This window comes from Balearica regulorum, chromosome 1, assembly GCF_011004875.1.
Source record: "Balearica regulorum gibbericeps isolate bBalReg1 chromosome 1, bBalReg1.pri, whole genome shotgun sequence".
Taxonomy (NCBI): Eukaryota; Metazoa; Chordata; class Aves; order Gruiformes; family Gruidae; genus Balearica; species Balearica regulorum.
In genome coordinates this window covers 161,234,027-161,258,114 of record NC_046184.1, presented here as the reverse complement: position 1 = coordinate 161,258,114, position 24,088 = coordinate 161,234,027, and the positions used below count along the sequence as shown (strand labels likewise).

Sequence of the window (24,088 nt, the reverse complement as noted above, 5' to 3'; positions counted from 1 at the left end):
ACATCTGTTATCTTTTCTCTGTTTTCCAACTCTTCTTATTCCAACAATAATTTTCATGTGCAGGCAATATCAGTGCCAGAGTAATTTTCTTCTAATAACTTTTAGAACAGCTGCAGAGTCATGTGGTAGTTGCTGAGTGGGGTATGAAAAGAGCCCAGGAGATGCTTTTGAGGCCCGTGTCTCTCTGGCCTGATGGTCTGAATCTTCAGCTGAACTTCTGTTGCTCTGTGGGAGAAATTTCTGTTGCTGTTGTACTTCCGACTCAGCTACTTTTTAGGGAAGGGATTGAATCCTGGGTGGATGTTTGTTCTTTCTTATTCCTCTCCTGAGATCACCCTTTGTTTTCAAATCTTCAAATTCTGCTGCCCAGCAAAGGAAACGTCACAGCCCTGCTCACACTGTGTGGCCCTTGCTCTACCACCCATGGCCTCTGTTAGGCTAAGAGCTGTCACCTTTGACTGACAAGAAAGTCTGTGAACCCGTTAGGCGTGCTTTTTTTTTGGCTTGGGCATGTATGCTGTCATGCCTGGCTATGTATGTCGTGTGCTGGCCTCTGTGTGATAATAATGGCAGGTGGTCACCAAAAACTGGAGCAGATCTAACGATGGTGGTCTCCCTCATCTATGTGTGCATTCACAAAGTGGGTGTTCATGTCACTTGTACCAAAGCCAGATGAGTTTTGCCATATGTAGTACCTATACAGCTTATTCACATTTGTATATTCTTGTACTGCTGCAAACTATAGATTGGACAGTAACTGCAGTACATATTGTGAATACTCTAAGCACTTTGTTGCTTTATACTCTATCCTTCAGTGTCTGTAAGATGCAGACTAACTAACTATAATGCTAAAAGAGTTTCAGTATGGTTGCCTCAAAACCCTAAGCTAGAAGTCAAGTCACTGCTCCTAATTTTACATTCCTGCGCCAGCATTTATAGCATTGACAAAGATGTAGTGAACTTGAGAGTGAGGACAAGATGAAAAAGAATCTCTGGCAATAGAAACTCTTTCTCGTGAAGGGAGGAAGAGAAATAGGCCATAGGACAGTTGTTTCAATTTTACTAATTTGACATCATGAGTACCTGTAGTTCAATAGATCTTTGTCAACGTGCTTGACCTTGCAGAGGCACGAGGATCTCTAATTGCTTCTACGGAGCAAGTTTTGCCATTCAGTGGATGTATTGTCAACTACTTCAATGAAAAAATAACTGATTTATGTCCTGTCTCTGCAAAAGATTTAAATTATTAATTATCGGGTAGTTTAGTCATGCTGTATGTCTTTCAAGTCTTGTCAAACAATATTTTTGGCTATGACCTGAGGTGGTGGAGTGTAACAGTATTTTGGTTCCTGGTGAAAACTAGGAGCTTCATAATGCATGATAGCTGTCAGCAAAGACAGTGATATATGGTGTACATTGTTAATGAATGTAATTTTTAAATATCTGTACTAGTTTACCTTACCTTCCCAACAAATCTGTGCATGAGCATCAAACCCAAACCCTACCCTCCCCCCTCCAAACAAAAAAGAAAAAGAAAAACAAACCAAAAAACCATGAACGGGAATTACAAAGGTGATTAGCCTAATTCTGCTCTCAGTGAAATTGGTCCTAAAATGATCGTCACCTATGGCATGCTACCATTATTTAAAGAAAAAAGATACTGGTAGTTCGAAAAACTTCTAGAAACAAAAGATCTGAAAAAGGGGTATGGGAGCAGAACATAGGTACAGAGAAAAATGTTATATCAAACTACAAAGTATAACTTTAAGATTCATGCCTGAGGAGTTTGTGGCTATGATGGGGCAATCACAGGAAAGTGGAACCACCTGCACCAGAACTCTCAGGTGTTTTTAAAGAGGTTGTTAGTTTTCTTTTGTAAAAATTGACATCTAGTTATTTGCATTATTCTTTCTACTTCTTAGTAAATACTGAAGAATTAAGTAGAAACTTTGAAAGGTTCTTGCAATATCCTTTATTCTATTGCTGTGTTTCTTTATTTTCCAGATACAATCTAAAGAAATGTATAATATAATTATGGCTTAATCACTGAATTGAAAATGAGGTGAAGTTTTGATATACCAGTCAAATTCAATTTTAGGTAGCTTTCAGACTTGGTTAGAATGAGTGGGTTGGATAATTAGGTTTCAAAGTAGCATAAAGAGTAGTCTAAGTAATGTTAAATGTGAAGGCCTTGTCAGTCGGCAATAAAATGCCATGTCCAACTTCCTTGAAAAGATTATCTTCAGTGCCTTTGAGACTTAAATGTTCTTTGCAATGTCATGTGTAGTCAGTTTGTGCTGGGAGTTTTGCAGCTTTGGGAACAATTACACTGTTCTCTATTCTTCACGTTATGACTGTGTGGACAAGGCACATCAGTAGCCACTCCTAGACATCATCAATAGCACAAACTGCTGTTTAGATGCAGTACTGAAGTCTTCAGCCTTTGTACTTTCCCTGGCTTTTTAGTTTCTGTTTAGTTCATTTACACTGAAATTGTGTATGAAAAGAACATAAAGATTTTGGAAGGCAATTGTAAATGCAAGAGACTGTAGTTGGTTATTGAATAAGATAAATAATAGTTGCATTGAAAATTGGTCTGTTGTCAAGCTTTTTTTTTTTAATTTAAAAAACTTTGCAACCTTACTCTACTCCTGAATAATCATCTCATGCAACCTGGTTTATTAGGAATTTCATACTAAGATACTTCAGTTTTATATTTTGATTAAATGAGGAACAAACCTAGCTGTTTTGAAACATTTGGAACATGAGAAACACTGGGATATTTTTCTTAACATTGGTCTGTTATTTATAATTTTGAACTTAGCTCTAAACTATTTAAAGAGAAATGCATCATCTTTATTGACACTTATTGTTATATAAAAATGTGAGCTAATTAGTTCCTAACTAGTTGCTAGGTGACTATTTAAAAGGATGGCTCTATTTAGCTTGCTACAGGAATTATGTGCTTGCTTGCATAGTAAAAATGAAAAAAAAACCAAACCCAAAAACAATGTTAGGAGTAAAAAGTGTTGAACCTGTAAATATTCTTGCAATCAAATACTACCCGTTTATCATTGCCATGGTTGCTGATGGGTAACAGATATCAGTTCTCCAAGAGAAGAGTTTCCTCCTCTACTTAAATAAAATCTTAAGTTATTTTCACTTCTAAGCTGTAGAACATACATGTGTGTCTGAAAATATTTGGATTTTTTTCACTTAAAGTTACTGACATTTGGATTATTGCTGTGAATAACTCAACCATCTAAATTTAACCTACAGCCCTTTCTAATGACCCCGTGTTTGGTAGTTGCTGGTTTGAACAATACATGGAAGGTAACCTACTGTATGGAAGTCTTTCAGCTACCTAGATCCTGCTGTCCTCAATGACATAAAGATCACAGGTATGTCACAAATTACAACACATATATGAGCCCTGAGGAGAAGGACTTGGGGGTATTGATTGATGAGCTCAACATGAGCCGGCAGTGTGCGCTTGCAGCCCAGAAAGCCAACCGTGTCCTGGGCTGCATCAAAAGAGGTGTGACCAGCAGGTCGAGGGAGGTGATCCTGCCCCTCTACTCCGCTCTGGTGAGACCCCACCTGGAGTACTGCGTCCAGCTCTGGGGTCCCCAGTACAGAAGAGACATGGAGCTGTTGGAGCGAGTCCAGAGGAGGGCCACGAAGCTGATTGGAGGGCTGGAGCACCTCTCCTATGAGGACAGGCTGAGAGAGGTGGGGTTGTTCAGCCTGGAGAAGAGAAGGCTCTGGGGAGATCTAATTGCAGCCTTCCAGTACCTGAAGGGGCCTACAGGAAAGCTGGAGAGGGACTGTTTACAAGGGCATGGAGTGACAGGACAAGGGGGAATGGCCTCAAGCTGAAGGAGGGGAGATTTAAATTGGATATTAGGAAGAAATTCTTCCCTGTGAGGGTGGTGAGGCACTGGAACAGGTTGCCCAGAGAAGCTGTGGATGCCCCCTCCCTGGCAGTGTTCAAGGCCAGGCTGGATGGGGCTTTGGGCAACGTGGTCTAGTGGAGGGTGTCCCTGCCCGTGGCAGGGGGGTTGGAACGAGATGATCTTTGAGGTCCCTTCCAACCCAAACCATTTTATGACTCTATGAAAATAGTTTTCAGTAAAATAGACTTTCTGTTAAGGAATGCTGTGGAGATTCCCTCCTTATTCACTTCTCCCCCACAAGAATAAGCAGCTAAAATATAGATGCTTATCATAAGGCACATAGCTTTGTAAACTGGGTAATAGAATATGTTAGAATGTGAAAACTGTTAATTTTTATCAGCAGGTGCCTGGACACTGAGCATCTTAACTACTCTCGGGGAAAAAATAAAGAGCTAGTTCACCATGATACTTTGAATATAAGTTACCCATTTACTTATTTGCATTTATTTGTTGGCCCATCTTTGCAGTTAGATGTTTTGAAAAATAGTTTACATATAGATGAACAGGAACTATGTGAAATAATCTGCTTTTGGGTTGAGCAAACTTAGTATGTTAATCTTGGCTTAATTTAATTTGTTCTGATGGTAGCAGTGAATTTTTAAATGGTTCATTTAGTGCTTAATTACTGTTTAAGGGATTTAGTATACTTTGAGAACACTCATATTGGCGTCAAGTGCAAAACCCATTAATCTGGGTACATTTCTTGTCTTTTCACTACATAGGATATGAGCAACAGCAGGAGGGAAAACCTGGTGATTTGATTGCTTAGAGACAGGAAGGGTTTTTTCTGTAGAGGCTTTTAATGTCATGATACATTTTATTTCCTGTGATGTAGTGAGAGAGGCATAGTCACTGTTAGTGAATGCCTCGAGCTGGTGGTCTTTTATTGATCTCTTTGGAGGCTGTAGGAATTGCTGAACCAGTGGCAGAGAAGGGGCTCAGAGGGGATTATGTGCTCACATCAAACTCTGTCATGGTTTAACCTGGCAGGCAGCTAAAATAACCACACAGCCATTTGCTCACTTCCCCCACAGTGGGATAGGGGAGAGAACCAGAGAAAAAAAAAACCCTGATAAAAGAAGTGATGCACAGCACAATTGCTCACAGCCTGCAAACCACCAATGCCCAGCTAGTTCCCAAGCCATGGTCTAAACCCCCAGCCAGCTTCCCCCAAGTTATATACTGAGCATGACGTCATATGGTATGGAATATCCCTTTGGCCAGTTTGGGTCAGCTGCCCTGGCTGTGTTCCCTCACAACTTCTTGTGCGCCCCCAGCCTACTTGCTGTCAGGGCAGTATGAGAAGCTGAAAAGTCCTTGACTTGGTGTAAAGATTGCCTAGTAACAATCAAACCATCAGTGTGTTACTAACATTATTCTCATCCTAAATCCAAACCACAGCACTATACCAGCTACTAGGAAGAAAATTCACTCTATTGCAGCCAAAACCAGGACAAACTCAGAGGGTTTTTTGATAATTTGCATTTATCTTGTTTAATAAGGGGAATATTTGCATTTTTCTTTATGGAAAAGATTTCCAGTTCTAAATGAGTTTGATGGGTTTTGGGCATCCTTGTTGATGGAGGCCTTATCTGTTTATAGAGCAGATACAGTGCAGAATCCGGTAAGTTGCCCATGTTACAATATTAAAAGTACATGTAAAATAACATGTTAACATGGTAAAGTACTGTGGAGAGCAATATGTATATCGAATTACACAGTTGCTCTGAAATCACATTTGCCATGCTTCTTTGAGAACCTCACCTTTGGTGTTCCCATTAATCCATTTTCCCAGGGACTTGTTCTGAACTTACAACTACTCAGGGGGTTCAAATAGTTGTTGTGGGGGAGAAGGGGAGTGAATGGCTCATCCTTAGGTAAATGGTTTTTAGCCTAAGTGGAAACAATACATACAAATATTAAACTTTCACAATTGTATTTACTTTTAAAACATCTAGTATGCATGAGCATAAGATAGTGGAAGTTGTGATGAGTTGTATTAAGACTTACGGAGGTGGGGAACACAATTAATTGCTTTAAACAGTTGTACAACTGCACTTCCTGCAACAGTGATTCTGATAATACCTTTATCCCATCCTAAGCCAAAATGTCTGTTCTCCCTTCCCTCATCTTCTGTCCTTACTCAGGGTCATCTAGTGTATTGGAGTGGTGCACGTTACAATTGAAATACCATCTCCACAGTGAACCTCAGAACAATTTATACTTGTTTGTATCTAGGAAAACTATAAGTTCATTTGGTGGCTCTCAGTTGGAAGTGCTGTGCCTCCAGGTGTAAATAGTAAGGTCACGGTGGGGAGTTGCTTCTTGTTGAGTGAAGATGAGATTTGAATGCAAGCAGTAGGAGATAGGTTTGTATTTTCTACTGAAATTACCTTCAGGTTACACTGTGACAGGACTATAAATTGAAAAGCGATAGACCTGTCCAGCAACACACTCCTGCAATGTGAGGGTAGCGTACCTCATTAGTAAGACTCGTTCCTGAGTGGTAGTGGAATGAATTCGGGTCTCATTTGCTTTCATGGTGTGGTTTAAGTAGTATCTCTATAATATGCTTCAGTCTTGTGATCTGACTGAGAGCATTAGCAGTCACAATTATCACACTAGGAGCAGCTACATTACAGTTTGGCACACCCAGCTGAGAGTAATCACTGGAAGTTTTTATCAATAGCTTCGTACCTTCCAGGTAAATAAGTCCTCAGCACTGTTTCCAATGTTGGCTTTCTGTTGGTGGCTCCTTTTTCTCATCATCTTCCTCTGAAAAATTGTTAAAATCTCTTTTGTCTGGAAAAGAAATCAAAGCAAAACCTGCCTCTTCAATACTTTTAACCTGGTATGCTGCCCATTCCTGTCTATAAGATCAATATATCTGTATTTATTTTCTCAAGGTGGCCCTTGCAATTAAGTTGTATATCCTTACAGTTTTCAATGAGAAATAATTATATTTTTGTGGTGGGTTGACCCTGTCTGAGGGCCAGGTGCCCACCAGAGCCGCTCTATCACTCCCCTCTTTCATTAGATGGGGGAGAAAAAGTACAACGAAAAAACCTTATGGGTTGGGATAAGGACAGGGAGAGATCATTAACTAATTATCGTCACGAGCAAAACAGACCGAACTTAGGGAATTCATCTAATTTATTACTAAGCAAAACAGAGTAGAGGAATGAGAAATAAAACCAAATCTTAAAACACCTCCCTCCACCCCTCCCATCTTCCCGGGCTCAACTTCACTCCCGGCTTCAACCTCCGCCCCCCCCAGCAGCACAGGGGGACGGGGAGTGGGGGTTACGGTCAGTTCATCACGCGGTGTTTCTGCCGCTTCTTCATCCTCAGGGGGAGGACTCCTCTCATCGTTCCCCTGCTCCAGCGTGGGGTCTCTCTCACGGGAGACAGTCCTTCACGACCTTCTCCAACGTGAGTCCTTCCCACGGGCTACAGTCCTTCACGAACTGCTCCAGCATGGGTCTCTTCCATGGGGTGCAGACCTTCAGGAGCAAACTGCTCCAGCGTGGGGTCCCCCATGGGGTCACAAGTCCTGTCAGCAAACCTGCTCTGGCGTGGGCTCCTCTCTCCATGGGGCCACAGGTCCTTCCAGGAGCTTGCTCCAGCATGGGCTTCCCACGGGGCCACAGCCTCCTTCAGGTGCCTCCACCTGCTCCGGCGTGGGGTCCTCCACAGGCTGCAGGTGGAATCGCTACACCCCCTCATCGTCCCTCCATGGGCTGCAGGGGGACAGCCTGCTTCACCATGGTCTTCACCACGGGCTGCAGGGGAATCTTGCTCCGGCGCCTGGAGCACCTCCTCCCCCTCCTTCTGCACTGACCTTGGTGTCTGCAGAGTTTCTTACATCTTCTCACTCCTCTCTCCGGCTGCAAAAGCTCTCCCTAACTGTTTTTCTCTTTCTTAAATCTGTTATCACAGAGACGCTGATTGGCTTGGCCTTGGCCAGCAGCGGGTCCGTCTTGGAGCCGGCTGGCATTGGCTCTATCAGACACAGGGGAAGCTTCTAGCAGCTTCTCACAGAAGCCACCCCTGTAGCCCCCCCGCTACCAAAACCTTGCCACACAAAACCAACACAATTTTCCAACTTAGCTTTACAAAATTAGTAGGGCCGGTAGGCATTATTTACTCTTTGTTCTTCTTACATGCTGTGTTATGATACTTGACCCTTACTTCAGCATCTAATAAGTTTTCTGATGTAGACAAGAGTCACTGGTGCATCTCTTGTTTAATTTTATGTAACCGCCATTTAAAAAACTTTATTTGCCCATTTTTTTTTCACCTCCAATAACTTAATTTGTGTTTGGAATGAATAATATGTCAAACTGTATACAAGTTTTTTCAATTAATTTAATTCTAGTTGATATTGTTGGTGTATAGTCTTCTAAAAATCAGTAGGCAAAGCTAGTGATCACAATATCTGCATAAGGGACGTTTCAATTTCTTTATCCCTCCCTGTCCACCTCTCCCAAACCCTCTTGCTTCACCATTCAAAGCTGAGTCAACAGTAGTAGTTGCTTCAGTGTTCAAACTAATATTTTGCCCCTGAAATACTTTTTCAGTAAGATTTTTGGGGCAGTGAGCTGCAAATGTTTCAAATAGTTTTGTTGACTGAAGAGTTCTGAGTGCTTGTCAGCTCCCAATTTTCATCTGTTTAGATAATCTTTCTGCTTTTTCTGTCTGAAGGGATGACAAAATCCAAAGAAAAATCAGAGATGTCAGGTGATCTTTGGACAATACCTTATTTTTTTTTCCTTTTTACCTTTTTCATTTTTTTTTCATTTTGCCTTTTTCCTTTTCTTTTTTCATGACCACCATTCTGAGACCTTCTTGTGCTGTACAATGTGCAGCTGTCTTTCCCATAATACTCCCATGGAATGACTAGATCCAACTTAGACTGCAGTCTACAGAAGTTTCCTTAACTCTCCCTTCCTTTCTTATGTATTGCAACTCTGACTTTGTGGACAGCTGCCTAAAGACTGGCTGTTGACATTTTGTGCTGAAAAAAAGTTAAGTTCTGTAAGTAAAAACTCACTTTTCTGTAGACCCTGCTGCTCACAGATGTGCAACAATCCCTCTGCTATTGAAGAGGGATGCGTTGCAGTTTTATATACTCACTTTTCTAAGTTCAAAATTTAAAAAGGTTGTAAGGTTGCTTCTCTGTTAGTATATCTCTTGAAATATTTCAAGACCTGTATCAGATGATTTTAAGTTGGCTACTCAGCCCTGAAGAGAATTTTTGAAGCACACAGAATTAGTGGAAAGTATAGAGAATGACTTTTCCCTTTGAACACTAAATTTTGCATTTCCTATTCTGCTAAAGGAAAAATATTGCCAATTTTGGTCTCTAAACAAAGCAACCCTGCCCCTATGAAATACCTTTATTGTTTACAAGCAGTGTTGCACATTGAATCTATTTGAAAATACGGCCCTAGTGGGATGTATGAATTTTTCTTTTAACTTTGGCAAGACTTGTTTTCTCAGACTTGAATTTACCAATTTAATTTAGCAGTCCCATCATCAGATACGTAGTTCTGATCTTCATTAGGATGGCTGCTTGTGTAGCGTGTGAGTACAGTTGCATTGCCTCTTGGAGATGCAGTAAAGATACACCATTAATTTTATTCACCCCAATTCAGTGACACTAGGTTATAAACACGCAAATAAGGTTTGGCTGCCTCTGTCTGTTCCTTTCCCCTCCAACAGCAACTATATGCTTCCCTATGTTCTTTTTAGCAAGTAGGACTTTAAAACATTGATGGTGGCGGGGCAGACACAATCCAAAACACTAACACCAAAGTTCAAAGGCTAACCCCAAATCATGACAATGATTTCTGATTCCTAGTATGAATAAGCTATTTTCTTTCTCTTTCCTTCTAGTGTTGTTTCTATACATTGATTACTAGTATGATGCTCAAGAATTTTGCCCTGTGTATAAGAATTTATTTTTATCCTTGTGATTTCATTTTTAATGTCTAAATCTTACATGATGCTTGCTTCATTTTTCTCTTGATAGCACTTTTGGTATGTATTTCTTTTTCTATATGAAAGTGCATGTTCAGTTAATGATGAGGGAATAATGATCTGTAACAGTAAATTTAAAGCCTAAAATACTCTTAAATCTTCAACTATTTTGTTCTCAAACCATCAGAAAAGCAAAGTCATAAAATACAAATAGTTTTACTTTCATAACAATTGATATAATTGATATAACATATCAATAATTTAAGTGTTTAATGAAATGTTTAATGTTGCAGTCATTAAATATTTGTGTAAAGTGTACTTTTACATTGTAGGATTTTCTTTTTGACTAAATAGAGCATCCATTTCTAGAGCTATTTTAAGCACTGACTACCTTTTTTTTTCTGTGAAAGGGTCATGGTACAGTGTGTATGGATTGGAGATTAATAATCCATTAATCCAGTTTTCTGGCAAAATTTTGGAAACTAGGTTTAAAAGAATTCTGTCTGGAGACAACATAAGTATTTAAATTTTGGGGCAAAGTTTTCCATGAGTGTTTACTCTGGTGTGTCCCAGTATTTGCTGAGCTGACTGCTGAGAAGTTTGTCCAGGTGCTGGTAGATCCCAGAGTGCTGCTAGCCAGGACCAGGCATCTTTTCCCTCATGCCATGGCACACATGCAGTGCTGCAGACCACGGGCTTGGACAGAGGAGACCTGCCTGGTTGGGCAAAATGTTGGCTGTTGTCAGCCTGGTAAGCTGTGACACACTTAAGCTTGTTTCATTGGGTAGCCATACACGGGTACTTGTATGATTGTGTTAATTTCCGTTTTATGGCTAGGTAAACCCAGATGTGGGAGGGGAAATTGAAACAGTAACTTTTGGTTAATTTGTACTTTTAATTTGTTGCTCTTCTCTTCTCCCTTTTTTTTTTTTTTTTTTTTTTTTTTTTTTAATACCACCATGCTCCCCTTGCAAATACCTTTGTTAGTTTTGCCCATAAACCAGTCAGGAAAGCTAAGCTGCCGGCTGTTGCTTCAGCTGACCTCCACATCTCCGAATACCATTCCAGACACTGGAAGCTTTAAGTAAAGTTGCAGTCTTCACTCCGCTCCTGAAGCAGGACAGAGAAGCACGATATGAAAGTGAAATACATAGTGTTGTGGGAAGTGGGTGCAGCCAGGAACTGACCTTTGACTGTGATAAAGCTCAGCATCACAAGCTGGATTCACTTTTAAGAAACTGTAGTGCTCAACTACAGGAGTGAAACATCCATGTAATGCAAGAATTTTGAGAAGTAGATATACAGTGATACTAGAGGTAAAACCATTGCTCTCACTAGTGAAAACAAAAAAATCCAAGCAACTATCCTCCTCCACTTCCAGTCTAAACGTTGACTTTTAGTTTGTAGTTTCTGTGCCCTATTAGATATTGAGCACAACAGTTATTGTAGTCTGTCTGTATGGGAATACATGGATCTACAGAATCAGAGAGGGTCAGCAGAGCCTTTAATTGAGCATTCTGGATCTTCATCTCCAAAACTGTCTCAAGCATTAAATACTGCTGCGCTCTATTACGTGCTTGTTCTAGCCTTTTCCATCTCACACAACTAATGCAACAGGTTGCATCCACAGATCATAGTGTTTTCAACACAAAACGTTGGTTAGTTTACTTTCCTATAAGGTTCGGAAAGAGCATCTCCTCCATTTTCTTCTGATGAAATGCTGATATTATAGACTTGTTATTTCAGCTGCAGTAAATCTCTGCAGCTGAGCAATTTTTTCCCTTTGTGAAAATTAGAATAAATGATGGATACAGAAAGCAGCAGTGGTGAACCTTAACATGTCACACAGTGACTGCCTCTTCTCCCTTCAAATTTGATTGTGGTGGAGTATGTAAATATTAAGATTTTTGAGCTTTTGGGAATGAAACCAAGATACAAGTCAATAGTTTGCCTTTTATCCTAGTCCTCTGTATAGCTGAGCAGAAAGTATCATTATAAAAGTACCCAAATTCTTGGAGTATTGTTAACAGCTTCCTTATTGGTGCTGCAAGTCACATTTCTGTCTGCTGCTGTACTGCTAAAGTCAATCCTGCAATTATGGGGCATGGAGTTGGTCTCTAGAGCATTTCCTAAGACCCAAATATATTCCAGTCTTTAGGGTTGAAGTTTTTTCAAGGAATGACAAAGAAAGAAACTACTGATGGTTTTATTTTCTAGTCTGTGCCCTAGTCATACGTGCCTGTTTGTTAGCTCCTTACTGTGGCTTGTGTCCTCTGCAGCAGCGGGGGTAGAACAGAGAATGAAGAGGTTTTCACATTTTGCAAAGTAATTTCATGTTGCTTCATTACCCTGGAATGAGAATGAAATGAGGGAAGGACAAGAGGATCACAGAGTCCATTCTGAAGTGGAAAATGTAGAACTAGCTTTTCAGAGTCTGAAAGTTGTGCTTGAAAACAACTCCTAAGAATTTTCTTAATTTTTTTTATTATTTAGAACTACAAATAATGTATGTAATCTTACTGAAGTTTTCACTGTGCTGCCAGTGTTCTGGCAGGGAGAGAGGGACGAGTGGTGTTTGCTTGCAGAGAAATGGAGGAGTTGAGAGGTGGAAAAGTGAGAAAGCTGAGGTGGTTCCTTCCCTCGGGGCTGGGGCTGAGGGGCCGCCTTCATCCCTGTGAATGTCATTTTGCTTCCAGCTGGTCCTCATGTGTGGAGCTGTCAGAATTGCCTTGCAACTCTTGGTATTTTTAAGGTGCTGTGTCAAAGTGTGTTAACAAGAATGCTGTCCTATACTAGGCTCTTTCGTTTATGATAGTTGTCTGTCTAGGCGAAGCAAGGTTTTACTGTAAAGAATAAGAAATAGGAGTTCAATACCTCTAAAAATCTTATTTTAGGATTGTGTGCAAATTAGAAACTGAAGACTCAGATTTCTGCATCTAAAGTATTTAGGTGGCATAATATGGAGACTATTGTAGGCTAAGTTCCCGTGAGATGCTAAACTTCATTTCTTTGACTTAGCATTGAACACTATATTGTCCCAAAATTAGCCAACTTTCCAGCTGCAGCTTTCCATCTCCTTTACCTAATATTAAATGTATCTGTGTGCGTGCATACTTTTTAAAAATACTTCCTGTGTAATACTTTCATCTTTGTGTTTTTATTAATGGAGATGCGGTTCTTTATCCTGGAACCTTGTAGGCATTTGGTCTCTGATGCTCACAAAATGGACACTAAGGGAACATCAATGCTATGTGTTACTTCGCAATCCAATTAGTTTTAACCTTTGTCTATGTGCCACCCCTATCTGCTGTGCAGCCGTATGTTGGTAGCTACTGTGGAATCAATCTTCGTGACACATTTGCACAATTTCAATATGCTTATAGTTTATACTGGTGAAACTGTGTTCCTTGTCTCATTCTCATAAAAGATAGTTTTACTTATCATCACCCTATTTGCTCTGGATACTAGTGTCCGAGTAGTTGTAAGCGGTGAGGAACAGCCAATTGTAAGCAACAGAGCCAAAATCTTAGTAGAGGTACAGACGTAAGTGTTGCAGTCTTTCTTCTCAAAGTGGAGTGTCCCATGTGTGGGAATTTGTAAAAGATCCAGCTCTTGTTGAAGTAGCAGGACTTGCACCATGTAGACAACATCCTTTTCTGATGTCTGTGTTGTTACCAGAGTACAGGAACTGCGCTTGTGGGTGAATCTGTCCTTGGCTGACTCTCTCACAAATTACCTAGAGAGAAATAATGAAAACATGTTTAATTTCATAGTCTTCCCTGAAGTCTCTTTGAATTTCACAGAGACAGGGGCCCGCATATATGCTTCAAATTACCAACGTGAATATGAATCACCAGGGTCACAAAACCTGATCCCAAAGGACACATCAGACTGGCAGAGTTCCCAGTTCTCAGACTGGTGCCAGAGGCTCACACCTGCCTCATAAGAGTGTGCAGCAATATGAGGATGGAGGATGAACGTGGTTTCTCTAGGCTTAAAGAAATATTTAAGCCAGAGTTCAATGAAAAGTAGCAGATGGCTATTTCTTCAGCATGAAGACAGAGTCGAAGTTTCACGAATCTGATGTGGCAGGTACTTCAACAGATCTTGCCTGTTTTGAATGTTCATTTGGAAGAGTGAAATTCATTGCAGGAAAAAAGGTTGAAAGGGTTAATAGTGGTTTGGGTGGGGGGTTGGTTTTGGTTTTGGGTTTTTTTTGGTTAAGTTTCTGTTCATGTAAAAAGATCTTTGGATGAAGTTCACCCAGGCAGGTTCACCGTAATCGCTGGATTATCTACCAGGGACTTTGGTCAAGGTATGAGGGATTGAACTAACCCCATAGGGAAAAATGAAACTTTTATGGCAACGTTTCATCTGAAGAGTGAGTCTCTTCAGCAAGAAAACTAGCTGAACAGGAGGTGCAGAAGAGGGTTGAGGGCAATTCTGGTCCCCTGACCAGGCACTGATCAAATTTCAAACCACAAGTAAAAGGGTAAAAGGTGTCATAGCTTGGGAATTTGCAGACAGGTTTGGTTGTCCACAGGTGCCACCTTCTGTACTGAATTTTCCACAGCAAAGTCTATGTTCTCAGCTGATGCAGTGTTTGTCTTGTGAGGTTTACTTTGTAAGCTACTGATGGTAAAGATGGAAGCTGAAGTATAGGGTGTGTGCCTGCGCCTTTTGGTCAGTCCTGAAGGTGAGTGGAGGCAGGCAAGTAGAGTTGAACAGTGGTTCTGGGAGGCCTTCCTGGGGCTGGTTCATCTGGGGATCAGAGTCACTGGCAGTGGCATCAGTCTTGTGGGGTCTCAAGGAGAGGCTGGAGCCGTGGCTGTATTCAAAATATGTGAGGGCCCAGAAAAGCTCAGAAGCATACCAGCGTTTATCTGCTTGTTGCTATGGAGGTTCAGGATGGCAATCACAGCTCCATCTTGGATGCCTGTATGCCACAGGTAAGGCAAGTTGCCATTAGCTGATACCATAAAAGTTGGTACAGCCAAAAGCCAGAATTGACTGCAGTGTGGATATGTGTAATTAAACAGCTTTTGAGTTACGAGAAGGAATGAAGCCACAGTGGTGTCAGCAGATTCAGGTGCTGAACATCAGCCTGGGGTTATGTCTGGGTTGGCTGCTCAGTCTTGCAGACCTGTGAGTATCCCCCTGAGACAGATTAACACTGGCTCAATTAGCTCAATAAGCCCACTCCGCTTGGTTGCTGTGTAAATGTAAATACCATGTTTTGCATGGTATTTGCATGGTTTGACATACCATGTTTTGCATGGTATGTCAAAATGCCAAAATGGTATTTTGGCTTCAAAAAGAATTAACGTCCCCACCCCCCGCACCCCCACACACCCCCTGATTTATGCTTCATTCTTCTGTGTTTGGCTTCTTTTCTTGTTTTCACATCTCTGAAATACTTCTTGCAAGATAGAGTTATAAAGCAAAATCAATCAAGCACAAATATGCACTAATGGCTTATTGCTTTTAGAAATGGTCATTATGGTCAGCTTATATTCACAAACGTTACGTATAGGAGTGCTGATGAACTGAAGGACTACTTTACACTAACTCTAAATACTTTCAAATTCTGCTAACCAAACGAGGGAAAGTATAACAATTCCAGTTCACTTTGCACAGGTAATTGTAACATAACCAAGATCTGAAAACTCTGTTACCGATTATCTAGTGAGGGGAAACAGCTTGTACTGCAGTGTTTCACTGATAACTACATACTGGTTTGTGTCACTTGCTTTTTTCTTCTTTTCAGTGTTTCATTCCTATATTCCACTTGCAGTGTAAAAACAGTGGCTCTGAAAGCATATGGTAATCAGACCGATTGTAACCTGAGTGAGATTGGATTCCTAGAGAGTAGGAGGTGTGACTGCTGTTGTTAGGGCAGATGGAGATTAAACAACATAGGAAAGATTTTATGTAGAAATTAAAGAAGAGTCTAAATGACATTACTTATTTTTACATATGCTTCAATGGTGCATCTCAGTTGGTTCATGATAATATGATAGTAATAATGCATTAATTTAGAAATTTGAAAATTAAATTTTGGTATATTGTGCTATTAGATTAATCTTTTGCCTTAAAGAACTACATTTAACAGGAATATTACTGAATAGCAGGTGTTCTCAAAGCCTCTGCTGAGAAGACCACAAAGGTCTTAACTCTTAGCTTTCGTATCCTCATAGGAGGAAACAGCAGCAGGTGTTGGCAGAGGACACTCAATGGGAAGAAGCAGGTGCTGGGTAGGGGCCTGTTGGTTTATGCAACTGGGTGAAGGTAAGATAAAACATAAGTGTGTTGTATGCATCCGTGTCTAATTACGCTGTATAGGATTTTATGGAGAACTGAGTAAGTTGGAACAGAGGGATTTTAGTTTGGTCCTGCAGTCTCTGGACAGCCTTTAGAAGCAGAGGAGAAAGTGTTGAGCGTTGCTGTTACTACTGCCACAAACACTTTAACTCATATGGGACACTGCTGAAGCTGGGAGCATCTTCATTGAATTATGTCATAAGTGTCACCTGTATTTCTTGTGTGCCTTAAAGTAGTTTACATTAGGCTATTTAATTAACTTGCTTTAGTGTATATTTATACAACCTGTTTAAATTAAAAGCTTTCTATGTTGAAGGTACTGCTCTCAAGCAGAAAGTTCATAGTTTCAGCATAGAGTTTGGCTGATTTTTCTGTTCTAGAATTTTCTCAATTTACTTGTGGGTTACCTAATTGCTTATTTATTATAGAGCCAAAATCATCATTGCACTTCTGAGTGTCAATGGGAAACATCCACATCTATTTAATGTATGAGAATATACTGGAATGGAGGGAAGGGCCTTTGGTAAGTTGCTTCATTAGGCCTTAATGTGTTATTTGGCTACTTCCACAACCTATAAGCATATTATTCTGTGACATTAATAGTCTCTAGTTGTGGTATCAAAACACATGACACTTCCACATATTAGATGTATTACAGCAGCAATAAAAGGCCTGTCGGACAGTTGGAAATTGGCACAATTCCTACAGCTACTGTTCTTAGAGAGGTGTCTTTCTGGAATAAATGCTGTAGGCTATTAAACATTGTTGATACTTTAACGCCATTATGGGGAACAGTATGAAGAGAACTTGTTACAGTGGTGTTACCTGCTGTCAGAATGACAGGACTGGATAAAAATAAGGTCCAAAGGCAGCACTGGCTGTAGGGATAGGCAAGGTGGTTGTCCAAAATGGACATGCTGGCAAAATGGCTGTGATTTTGCCACCTGTGTTGCTTAGGAGGAAGCCTCTGTCAGCTGGCTTGCTGTTGCTGTTATTGATGGGAAGGCTGGGTTGGAGGACACGCTTTTGTTTCTGCAAGGTAACAAACACAGTTGTTACCCAGGGAGTTGCTCACCCCCAGCTCTGCAGAGAAAATAGTGATCTTCATGTGGGGCCAGCAGGGAGAGGAAGCGGTTCAGTTTTACTTTGATTTCAATTTAGGATATTATTTCAGCAAGGTCAGTAATAAAGCCATGACATTAATCTGTAAGTTTTTGACCTATTTGGGTAACAACTTGGCACCTTTGGTATTGTAAGCCTGTATAATTGACTTTCAGTTAGTTTAGTTTTCAGAAAAATAATCTGAGAAATGTAATTTTTTCCTGTTCTGAGTGGAGGGCACTGTAACAACAAAAGCATCTTTGCTTGGAAGCAGCCACCAACTAGAATCAGAGTAGAATATTCCCTGGGAAAACTCTTATTTTTTCAAAATCCTATTTTATTTTTAAAAAATATACTGGATTAAGACTTTCAAGTAGATCCAATTTTTGTATTGTAGTTAGACTAAACACTCAGAGGAACAAGGATCTCATCTACCTTTACATTATGCAGGTTTGGTAACATCAACACCACTTCAGTGGGAAGGCTTCCTGGGAGTGTTGCGTTAGACTCACCATTGACGATCACAATATGAAGATGTTAGCATTTCATATCTAACGGGATGTAATATTACCCTCAAGCAGTCCTGGTTTTAGAAAAGTAAGACCAAATAAATGTGTTTGCTATGTAGATAAAGGAGACCTGCTGTAGTGCTGGTAGTTGTAGAACAAATATAATAAATACATGTATTTTTATTGAAGGGAGGAGGTCAATGAACCTTTTAAACAATTGAAAAAACTGCATGATTATTGGATAATGTTTCTTATTAGAAGGGACCAGTCTACCAGTGTGAGCCATGGAGCTGTTCTTCAGTAATTCTGGCTAATGTGACTGGTAAAATTGGAAACTGCCTCTCCATCTGTATGGTCTCATCCTGGACAAGTCAGACCAAGCTTCTGATTTGGGCTGTTGTTTGTTCTGTTTTGTGCAAGTCTAAACATTCTCTGCACTTTGTCAGCAAATAGTGTGTCTGACTTGGTACATTCAAGCTGGTCCCTTGGTTCATTGCACGAGCGAGCTGGTACTGGCACAGACTGGTTTGGTCTAGTGCCTTCAGTTCAGCATTTCCACTGACAAGAACATGCTTGGTTTCTTCTGAGCTGATGTTGCACCAAAGAATCAGATGCACAGTTTTGGTGGTTTAAGTCTTACTTGCTGTCCATACCAAATTAAGAAACTGCATGAAAATAGCTGTAAATTAGGTATCTATCCATGAGCCTATGCGTCTAAGCATGCCATTCTAGACAAAGGAGGTAAAAATCATTACAGTGGTGGAGCCTAAAGAGTGATTTAGCTGACCAGCTGTAGATGTCTGTTGTAGGAGAGCTGTGTAGCTCCCTGGGAGTCACTGACTGTAGCAACTAGATCTCTGCTGTGTATAAAAGCAGTGCAGACACTTACGTTTAGATATCTCTACCTGGAGCTGAATCATACCTACAATCAGGTATAGGTACTAGATGATTTATAAGGGAAGACTATTTTTACTCTGCTCAAACTTTTCAAGTATTCATTTTAAATGAAATCAGCATTTGTTCTGCTCATTCACTTTTGCTTTTTAACAGTCTGCTTTTTACTGAGCAATCTGAGATAAATGTGATGGTGGGGCGGAAAAGGCTTTTGTTAAAACTTTAAAAGGAACCAAAATCTCCCAAACAAAACTCAGAATGCAGGCAGTCAGCCGAGAAGGTCATGGTCACAGTCAAGGGCTACTTGGAGTATCCAGCTGACACTGGCTGCCTGTGTTCTTACAAGTGAAGAAAAAACCATCCTCACTTGAATATGAAAAGACAAAATTATGAAGGTGATGGAATCAGTTGATTCAGCTGTTCTAAGCACCATGTGTTTATAAATTTCTATGCTAAAATGTATGTTGAAGGATGGAGAAGGAAGGCTTTTGCCCTAACACTTGGTGTCCATTTGCATTGATAATTTTGGTGCTTTTGGTCTCCCCTCTGGCCCTATGAGTATCTATTGCCTTTTCAAAGGAATGGTATCCACATCGAGCCCTCCATTTTGATTTTATGTGGTGTTTTTAACCAATGCCTTGTAAAAGTGATTGATAATCCAACATATGTTTGTGCCTTTTTTGCTTAAGAATTTTGTTTTTTAATAGGAAAAGTAGATTTACTTTGTCTTCTGTGCCATGCACAAAGCACAGGCTGTTAGGATTTAGTGTGAAGTTAACTCTCAAATTCCTTGCCAGATGTAGTTCTTAGTGTTCAAAGAAGCTTTGGCCAAGGGTCTGAACTGTTGATGTCTGGTTTATCCAAATAGAACTAAAACCTTTGAATGTTTTCTTTAATCATCTTGTTCTTTGATCAGCGGCACAAGTAGTTGTGGAAATTTGTATGTGTCCAGGTGTTCTGTCCGTAGATTATGAGGCAACAAGGGATTTCGACAGGTTTGGTTGAGCATTTAAAGCTTGGAGTGAGCATCAAAACCAAACCTTTGAGGGTCTGTCTTCCTGCCTAACCATCTGTGATGTGTGATTTCCATTGTTATATAAAGTACAATGAAGAGCAAGGAAAAACGGCTATTTAGCATCTGAGATATGCAAAGATGATGTATTTCATGTGGATCACAGTGTAAGGTTTTAAGAAGGATGACATGTGGTTGTCTGATGCAAGATCCTCTGCTGCCTTAAATTTTCTTAATTTCATTGATGTTGATGGAAGTAGGACAACATAGACCCACTGAGGGTTTTCCTGGATTTGGTTTGTGAATTTGCCAGTGGTATTAGGGAGAGACTGTGTGAAAGATGGCTCTGTTTTATGTGGCCTCTACACGGTTTTACTTACGTCTACATGTACTGCTCTGCATATTGGGATCCAGCTCCCTTAGTGCCAGGACTGAACATTTGTTTGAAAGGTGTCACTGTTCTTTTGGGGGTTATGGGTGCTGGTGGGGTAGTGGAAACCACCTCGTGAGAGAGACTGTTGTGTGCCCACACCTTGCCCCATATGGAGTGTGCTTACCTGAGCAGATCCTGGCAACAACTGAAGCCTCTCTGAAGTTAAGCAGTATGTGTAGATGGTTTCATGCATGGAAGCATGGACTGAAGGGGGCTCACTGATGGACAAAATATATATATATATGTATATCAATACTGCTGTTTGAAAGGGAGGAAGAGAGAGGGGACCAGTCTACATACAGTTTACACAAAGCACTTGGAGCTTTGAGTTAGGAGCCCTGTGTGGGATCACCATCAGTCTGAGACTTAATAGCTGCTGACATTAGTCCTGTATCTGTTTTGGTGGCAAAAGGCAGGTTCATCTAAGGGGGTTTCAAATGCCTTCCAGACAATGTTTCAGGTATTCCTTCTGTCTCCTGATGAATGTACAAAGATAATAAGTACTCTTCCTGTAAATTCTGAAGTTTGCCATGACAACTGCAGCATCTGTCACTCCAAAATCTGTGTCACAAGACAGTTCCTTAGCTGTAAAGGCTGGCTCAGTTTATGATTCTTAGGACCTGCTCTAGAAGAAAGACAACCCCACGCCTGTGTGGCACCCAGTTCTTGGCTTCACCTTTAGGTCATGTTATCCTGTCTTCAGGAAATAGAGGAAGTACTTTCAGAGTGGACCTTTCCTATTTCCAAGATGAACCTGATCTTCCTTGCAGATACTGTAAGGGCTATTTAGTGTTTGCAGACATGTGCTGTTCTTCCCTTCCCAGACTGACGGTGACACCTTTTCTGGTGAAGAGCTGGTTCTTCAAGAATACAGATGTTCCCATTGCTGCATTAAACCTTGGGGCACTCTGGAGCACATGACTGCAGTTTTCCATTGGATTCAGTTTTACATTAGCTGACAGAGTAGTGCAAAATCCCTTCTTTTCTCTCAAGACATTTGAATTCTGGCTTGGCCATGCTTGTCCCATAGGCTGTAGTCCCTTTTGGATGGCCTTCCTCTGTGTGTGTATGACTAAGAAACCAAAAAGTTCAGCGGTCTCCTTTCAGTGACTATTTAATGAGATAACAGCCTTATCCAAGACTGTGGCTTCACAAGAAGTCAGGGTGTATCAGTGGCTTTATTAAAAAAATACTGTAATTTCTGATATGTACAAAGCAGCCCTTTCTCATAATCCTAACCACTGGTAACTGAAACTAGTTCCAGCCACCCCTGTAAGTACTATATTAATGTACTGAAGATTGTTGTTTCACTTCACTGAGTTGTCTTCATCACTGTTTCTCCAAAACAAATTGAGATTTATATCCCAATCTGAGAGTTTGAATGTGTCACATGAAGCCACCTGCAGCAAAAAGTGCACACAAACAAGAAGGTGAGGGACAGTAAACAATGAAAATCAGTTAAAATTGATGTCTAAGTGTATGTTCAGTGCCTGTCCTCTGAGCATGATAGTCCTGATGATAGCCCCCTGATGAGAGAGTATCAAGGGGAAAAATGGCATGTTGCTTTTGGTATATTCTTAGAGCAAATATACCTTCACACATTATAGATACTGTAAGGACAAACTTCCTCCACAAGTGTCTGCAGGATCTGGATCCACTGTATGGCCAGGAGAATGCATCCTAAGCTACACATTGTGGTGAGTACCTACCTTTATTGTTCCCCAGGTTTAATTGGCTGTGTAAAAGCTTACAAACTCCAGTTGCCGAGCTTTTTAGTTAACATAGCCGAAGTGCTTATTCAGAACTGAGATAACCTTCACTTCAGACTGTAGATCACATGTGTATCTTACTGAAAGGTAGTTACACTGCTTATATATTCTACTTGTGCAGAAAATGAATGCAGGCATGAATACAGCTTTAGCAAATAATCTTTGGAAATAAAATGCCTGAAGCATGATCCTATTGCAAGGATTTGTGCTGTGTTGTTGTGCTCTGTCTAAAGCTGTTATGACAGAATATCAAAAAAGGCAAACTTGAAACAAAGAATCAGTTTTTAGGACTTAAAGAATGCCATGAAAATTGGATTGACTTGTTGCATAGCATCATTGTAGACATGAAATAGGTACACTGTTTTTTCCTAGACTTTTTTTAAAAAAAGTGTGTTTTCATGCAGATCCACTTTGCAACAATGCCTTCTTCAAGTCTGTTTGATACAGTAATTGCTATGACTATTTCAGACTCCGTTTTTTAACATATCTGTTCTTTGAAGTTGATTTTAGAGGTGAGACCTTTTGTCTCAATCATTTTTCCATAGTAGTACTGCAGGCTATTAGTGGTACTTAACTGCTTTTCTGCCCTCTCTTGTACTGTGTCATCTATGTACATCATATGGGGAGAAAAAGATAGAATTTGGATTAGTTTTCTTTTATAACCCTTATCTCGATTGAGCCCTCTGGTTTATGGTAAGCAGTAACGAAATTGTCTGAATTTGAGATGCATGTTTGCCATTTGTATTTGTGAATCAGCAGTGAAGTAACTCAACAGTTATTGTGAGTTATGTAGAATACTGTTTATACAGACCTGACTGTATTTATGAGCATAATTTATAAATAAGGTGATGTGACCAAAGAGAAGCAATCTGGATCAGCACTTGTTATGTGTTGCTTTCATTTCCCATTCTCCAACCCCTCTTACTTCAGCTTCAGGCATCTGGAGGGTGGTGGTTGTGGCCAGGCATGGTAGCGCTCCCTCAGAGCAGTGCCGTGGTTCCCATGTGCTTGAGAGCGTTGCTAAAGCAAAGGAGATAGCAGTGCTCTTCAAACAACAGGCTCTCAGTGATGGGTTTGAGATGCACGTGTTCTCCTCTCATCAAAGAGCAAGTGCTGATAATGCCCCTCCTCTGCCCATCCTCAGTTTGGGAGCGGTAGTAGACAGGGCAGGGCTTGTGGATGGAGGGAGAGATGGCAATCCCAGGGCTGGTTTCTCTTCCCCGGTTCCTTGTGGGACATATTGTAGTATGGGATGGCAAGCTGTCTTTCAGTTGGCTAATTCTTCTTCAGTGTTTGCAGTGAATGGAAAAGTTTTTTTGATTGCTACGTGAAGGTGTGGGGGTTTTAGGTAAAACAGCTATTACCATCCTCTTACTGTTCTAAATCACTTCTAATTGTGCAATAGTGTACCTCTGGTTACAGGCTCATCATTATGCAGTTACACTTTAAATAGTGTGAATTAATATTCTCTCACTTATTTTATTTGTTTTCTTAAAGAAAAACAAACAACCTTTTTACAATTATTAGTTTGCTAAAAATAAATTACTTGAGCTGGCTTTCCTTTTCCTGTAGTTACAACAGGGTACAAGGGAGAAGTGAAAGTTGGAATGCTTTCATTATCTCAAATTCAGGGTCATTTCACAGGTGACAGCTTAGAAATGTTGATACATGCTAAGAATACATTTATTAACAGGAGGAGTGCAGATACGGGGTCAAAGCTGTCTCGTGTTCCACAACCACAAGGCATGCTAATCTCTTTAGTTGATGGATTCTTAAATGAGCAGATTGAGTGAATAATTGGGTTGTTCTCTTAATCCATAGTTTAGAATATGAATGAGAAATGCTTTGATATTTATATTTGCATAAGATATAATGTCGTCTAATTGATTTATTTAATACTTTTGTACTGACATAATTGTTTAGCATGCTTGTTCTCTATGCTTTGGAAAGAAATTATAGAAACAGAGGCTTACAGTTTTGCCATTTCTCACACAACTTTCAACTGCCTAACAAGAAGGTGAGGAGGCAAACGATACTTACGTGAAATTGTATTATTTCCATTTTTGCTAGCTGTCACGTTTCTTGTGTGAAAGCCTGCAGCTATTGCCTGA

General features: G+C 40.3%; 1 protein-coding gene and 1 long non-coding RNA gene across 2 annotated transcripts in view; one reads left to right on the top strand and one right to left on the bottom strand.

Moving 5' to 3' along the window:
- The window catches only part of HS6ST3 (heparan sulfate 6-O-sulfotransferase 3), a 317,383-nt gene that overhangs the window by 91,931 nt on the left and 201,364 nt on the right, over positions 1-24,088 (top strand). The window lies entirely within an intron of this gene.
- Positions 1-24,088, bottom strand: part of LOC142599687 (uncharacterized) — a 374,377-nt gene that overhangs the window by 230,686 nt on the left and 119,603 nt on the right. The window contains exon 2 of the long non-coding RNA XR_012833220.1: positions 7,773-7,914. This is a non-coding gene — a long non-coding RNA (uncharacterized LOC142599687). The remainder of the gene's footprint in view (positions 1-7,772; positions 7,915-24,088) is intronic.